Here is a 5,739-nt window from a genome sequence, read left to right on the forward strand (position 1 = left end):
AATCTGTTCAAAGGCATTTTGAGCTTCAGCACTGAGCTAATTTTAATCCCCATGTTTAGATAAGAGAGAAATAAGCAGGTCACTTTGGTACATTTAGAACTTCTATGTGAGGTTTGAGACTTGAGAACAAGGAGGTGGAATACTGAGTCTCACACCAAGATTGCAGAGGCCCAAATAGCTTTCTACATCATCAGACCAATAATCCTTTGCAGGTTCTGGAATAAACTCAAAAGAATATTGAATTTGGAAAATATAATGGAAATCATTTTGGAGCCACCAAATTAATCCTTCTTGAATAATTAAAAACATGGTTCGTCCTAGATCAAAACAAATCTCAAAATGCTAAGAGTCAAACCATATAAACAAGCTAACAGGATCTGTGGTACAAAAAAATAAATAAAAATAAGTATTCAGACTTTTTATGAGGTTCCGGCCCAATGGATTTAGTTATATGTGGTACGAAGAGAAATTGGTCAGATAAGATCAAAGCCATGGTTGTTCGTGACAATTTATTTAGCAATGCCTAAAAGGAGGCTGCATCCCAAAGAAAATGGAGCTACCCCACCCACCCTAAAAAGAGCATCAAATTCTTTTATGTTAAGCCACTGAAACTTTTGGTTTTATTTATTACTGCAGTATAGTCTAACTGTTTCAGTTAGCTTTCACTAAATTATGTTGTCAAAGCAAACAACCACAAAATATCAGTGACTTAGAACACTATTGGATGTTCTCATATTAGATGTGGTTATGGATTGACTGTCTCTGCTTTATGTGTCTTCATTCCAGGCTTCAGGGTAAAGAAGCAGCCTTATTTGGTGTGCTGTTGTTCTCATGGCGGAGGCAATAAAGTTAGTGGAACCACATGAAGACTTTTAAACTTCCTGTTCAGAACTGGCACACAACACTTCTGTCCCCATTTCATTGCTCAAAGCAAGACACATGGCCAAGCATCACTACTGGGGCAGAGCACTATGATCCCTTCACAGGGAAGGACAGCAAATAATGGGGAAGAATAATACAATCTACCACATTATCTCACCCTGGCTAATACACATTTTGCGAATGAAAATGGTGAGCTGTCACCAAATAACAAAGCAAAAACAAACTAAAAAAATAAACTGTAATATATGACATTGTCCTAACAGAGAAGTGTTGAGAAGACTGGTATCTGAAGTTGGAGAGATGGTGATCCATGTAATATATTTGGTGAAACCATCTCCTGAGGTAATGTGGGAAGCAGATCATGTGTCTCTTGAGCAGGCATCTTTGGAGGGAGAGATAGAAAAACTGAAATTTAATTTTATGTTTTGTCGTTATTGGCTGCATTTGGCAATATTACAAAACAAATAATAATACTTCAGGAAAAACTTGGGCAATTTCAAGCAGAAATGAAGTGAGAAGATAGTGTAGAAATGTAGGGTCTTGCAAGACCAGAAGAACCGACAGCTTCCAGACCCCAAACAGAGATGAGATGTAAAACTAACTTTAATTGACAAACAAACTGAAAAAGAACTTTGGTCTTTGCAGCAGAACTTCCTACCCACCCTGGAACATCTATCTCTGTAACTCGGAATTAACACATGAAAGATATAAACTTTTATGTTATTTCAGTTAGTTCAGTTTTGGGGGTCTCTTCGTTACAGCAACTTAGCTGATACCTTGACTATAACACAACCATAAAATCACTCTGCATACCGCTGCTCCCAAGATTGAGCTGGAGGCCAGAACAATTGTCCAACTTTGTGTGACACCAAACCTAACCTTAAGTAACCTCTCATTCACTTAGTCTTTATAATTATCAAAAGAGAGGATCTAATCTAATTTGTTTTCTTCCTATTACTCTTAGAGGAATATCAAAGAATTCAAAAGGCTGCAGGAAATTATAACCTGGTACAGAATTTACATTGAATTTAAAGAAAAGTGAAGATGCGAGGTCAAATCTAGGTACTGACATTCTTCCCAATTCAGTTCAGTCCTTCAAACATTTATTGCAAACCAGAGAGATTGAGAGATATGCAGTTTTGGCCCCCAAGAAATTACTATTAAAGGAAACTTATCAACATGAATAAAGTCATGATACAGTACAGTAAATACTACAGCAGAGGGAAAAAAGCATGGGGTGCTGTGGGAGCACAGATGTGAGATACCTATCTCGGTTGGAGGCAAGGGCTCAGGGAAGGTTTTGCAGAAGAGGAGAAGCCTTAGCAGAGTCTTAAAGAAAAAAGTGAAGAATTATCCTTACAAAGAGAGGGGTGATGGGAACAGTGTTCTAGGCAGAGAGTGCTGTGGGAACTAAGTCAAGTATGTGAAGGAGACATTTTTGTGCCTATTCTAGTTGAGTATTTTTCCAGATCTGTCACTTTTAAGTATCAGGCCACTGGGACTCTGGAAGCTACCTATTGTGATTGCCTTTGTTTTGTTCGGGAACAATTTCATATGACCAGCCTTAGAGAGTATCCTTAGATATACTTAGTTATATGTGTAAAGTCATAAGAGCTTAATATTATTTCTCTCATTTGTTGGTTGACAGTTCTTCCTGGTGTTTCTGCATGTCTTGTCTCAGCTTTTGTTATAGACTATCTTTTCAAGGATGTTTATATAACAGTCAGTCTTTGAAGATAGAGATAGTATCTCCCTCCAGAACAGAAAGCATGTTTGTTTTCTGATCTAAAGTGATAAAGATAATGTTTCCTCCAGACATTATCCCAAAGCTGGGCTGAGGTTTACTAGCACTAGGGACACCCTTTCAAAGATAGGCATTTCCTCAGCCGATGTGCAAACCAACTGTGTGCACATCACCTATATCTCCTATGGGACTGGGGTGCAAGGGGAACCAATTCAAACATGAAGTTCCTGCAGCCTACTAAGCCATCAGTAATAAAGTTCTTTGTCTCTGACCCAGAGAGAGGTCTCATGTATTCTGGCAGCACCTATGCAATTGTGGCAGTTATGGTTGGCTTATAAGTGAATAAAATCTCAGATTCCTCATAGTTATTGAAATTCCAGAAATAGTTTCATTTTGGGTCTGAAAAGATTCCCTTAAACCAAGGCATGAATTTCTAACACAGAATTTCAGATGTTAGCAACAGATTAAAAAATATTTTTAAGCAAAGGAGTCTTCCATCATCATCACCTTGTCTAGCTATGTGTTAGGACAGCCCTGGCTGAGTGCTTTGGTAGTGGGTCCCCCACTGAATGAAGGAGTAGGAAAATCAGGGTGAGTGGAGTCTTCAGAAGGAGATTACTGATGCTTCTCAATGAATTGCAATAAATAAATAAATAAATAAATAAATAAATAAATAAATAAATAAATAAATAAATAAATAAATACTGTGGAAGACTGGCAATGATTTGTGTGTGTGCTAATACCTTTTATATTGTTGAATGCGTTGTGTCATGTTCTAGAGTGTGGATCGACAGTTAGATCAACCGTATGGGAAACCATACATGCCAAACTCCCTGCCTTCTGAATTATAGGGGTTCTGCCATCTCCTAGGGACTGTTCCTGGTCATATAATCAAAGCTATCTCAGCACTACAGTGTCCATTTCCAGCATGTGGGAAAGGAGAGAGATAGCACATGGAAGGCAAGCAAATCTCTTTAAGGAAAGTGGCATGGAAGTTGCATACTTCCCTTCTACTCATCTTTTCTTGAGAGAACTTGGTCAAATGATCATTCCTAGCTGCAAGGGGAGTTGAGAAACATTGCCTTTGGCTGGTTACCTCTATGTGCCCTGCTAAAATTTAGTGGGGTTGAGTGAGGTTCAATCACTACGGAAAGAAGGAAAAAAAAAAACCCTGAAAGGCAGGTTTTTTTCTGTGAAAGTCTCTTTCACAGACTGAAAATATGATGACCCACTGTCCTATGCTTCTTTGCAATAAATCCAAATATCATAGTTAATCTAGATGAGTCAGTTCCTTAAAAAGCCTGACCAATACATGCGTAGGCCTTCTATGAGTGCTTCTTAATTAACCTGGTGGGATAAGAGTGTTTTCTTTTTATTTGTGCAGTGACTACAACAGCACCTGTGAGTGCCCACAGTAAATCCAGAGTTGATGTCCACATGAAAATGAAACTCTCTTGTGTGCCTGGACAACTGGACTTACTCAGTGGAGAGAAGTCAATATCACTCACACTAAAGAGTAACAGACCTTTCTCTCTCATCGCATTGCTATAAATTAAACACCAATAGTGGTGGAGGTGATGGGGAAGGTGGGACTTATACTCCCCGTCACTCTGCATGAGCCTGCTTGGGAGAAAGACACTAGGGGAATATGAAAGAGGGTGGAAATCTTTTTTCCCTGGTCGCAGGTTGTTTTAGAATAAGGAAGAGAAACAACATCCAGGTAAGACTGGTCTGTTTTCTTAGTGGATTATCTAAATAATTCAGCAACATATTTTCTTGCTTGATGCAGGGGATGCAGTTAAAAAGGTGCCAACCAGCATTTTATTTTATATTTCTAAGACTTTTTGGAAATAAATTACCGAATTGGTTTGGATTTCAAGAGCAATTGAAATAAAAGTTAAAAAAAAAAAAAACGAAAGAACGAACAAGCCCTCCATCAGTATTTATGCTTGTTAAGTAAAAACACTTTCAACTAAATAAAAACTAAGTTGGGAGGCTAGTGTCATCAGCACAATCTCTCATTAGCAGCTGATAGCCTGAGGGAAAGATACCTCTAACAACTTAACCCTTCCATAGGCATTACATGTGCCACTAGAATCTGAAATAAGCTACATTTGCAGTGTACTTACATTACTTTAGGCTGTTGACTGTTTTCACTCTGTGCTGTCAGTTCTATAATGGCTCTCCCTCATGCACTTGCCTTATGTCACACATTCTCAGGCTATGTATATTTCTCTTTCTTCTGGATCCTCTACATTATGGCTAGAATAAACCTTCAAAAATACAAATCTTATTATGTCACTCCCGTACTTAATTCCCTTCAGGGACTTCTCATGGCTCAGATCAGTGGCTCTCAATGGATTTCCCACAGGTCAACTGCCTGCTCAACCTGTATCTGCGGGCCTCCTACACCTACCTCTCTCTGGGCTTCTATTTCGACCATGACGATGTGGCCCTGGAAGGCATGGGTCACTTTTGCAAGTTGGCTGAAGAGAAACGCGAGGGCGCCCAGTGTCTCTTGAAGATGCAAAGCCAGTGTGGCGGCCACGCCGTTTTCCAGGACCTGCAGAAGCCTTCTCAAGACGAGTGGGGTAAACCTCAGGATGCCACGGAAGCCACCACGGTCATGGAGAAGAATCTGAACCAGGCCTTTTTGGATCTTCATGCCCTGGGTTCTGCCCACGCAAACCCCCATCTTTGTGACTTCCTGGAGACCCACTTCCTAGACGAGGAGGGGAAACTCACAAGAAGATGGGCGGTAACCTGACTAACCTTCGCAGGCTGGCCTGTCCCCAAGCTGGGCTGGGTGAATATCTCTTTGAAAGGCTCACCCTCAAGCATGACTAAGAGCCTTTGGAGCCCAGAGGCTTTTGAGGGGGCCCCTCAGCATCCCCCTGATGTTGGCCTTGTGCCTGAACCTCTCCCTGCAACCAATAGGCAGCCTTCCAACCATCCTGGAGCCCTCTTACATGCCTTGGACCAAATTGACACAATAAAGATTTTTGCAACAGCAAAAAAAAAAAAAAAGACAAATGTCTTAGATGCAAGAACTCACCCATTGCTGACCAAACCCTACTCCCCACATTTTGCAAAGAAGCAAAGCAAATACTATT

General features: G+C 40.2%; 1 pseudogene; it reads left to right on the forward strand.

The window, feature by feature from the left end:
- The first annotated feature begins 437 nt into the window (after positions 1–437).
- LOC120583134 (ferritin light chain-like) lies at positions 438–5,505 on the forward strand (annotated as a pseudogene).
- Positions 5,506–5,739: the final 234 nt, after the last annotated feature.

Source organism: Pteropus medius, unplaced genomic scaffold (assembly GCF_902729225.1).
Source record: "Pteropus medius unplaced genomic scaffold, Ma_sr-lr_union100, whole genome shotgun sequence".
Classification (NCBI taxonomy): Eukaryota; Metazoa; Chordata; class Mammalia; order Chiroptera; family Pteropodidae; genus Pteropus; species Pteropus medius.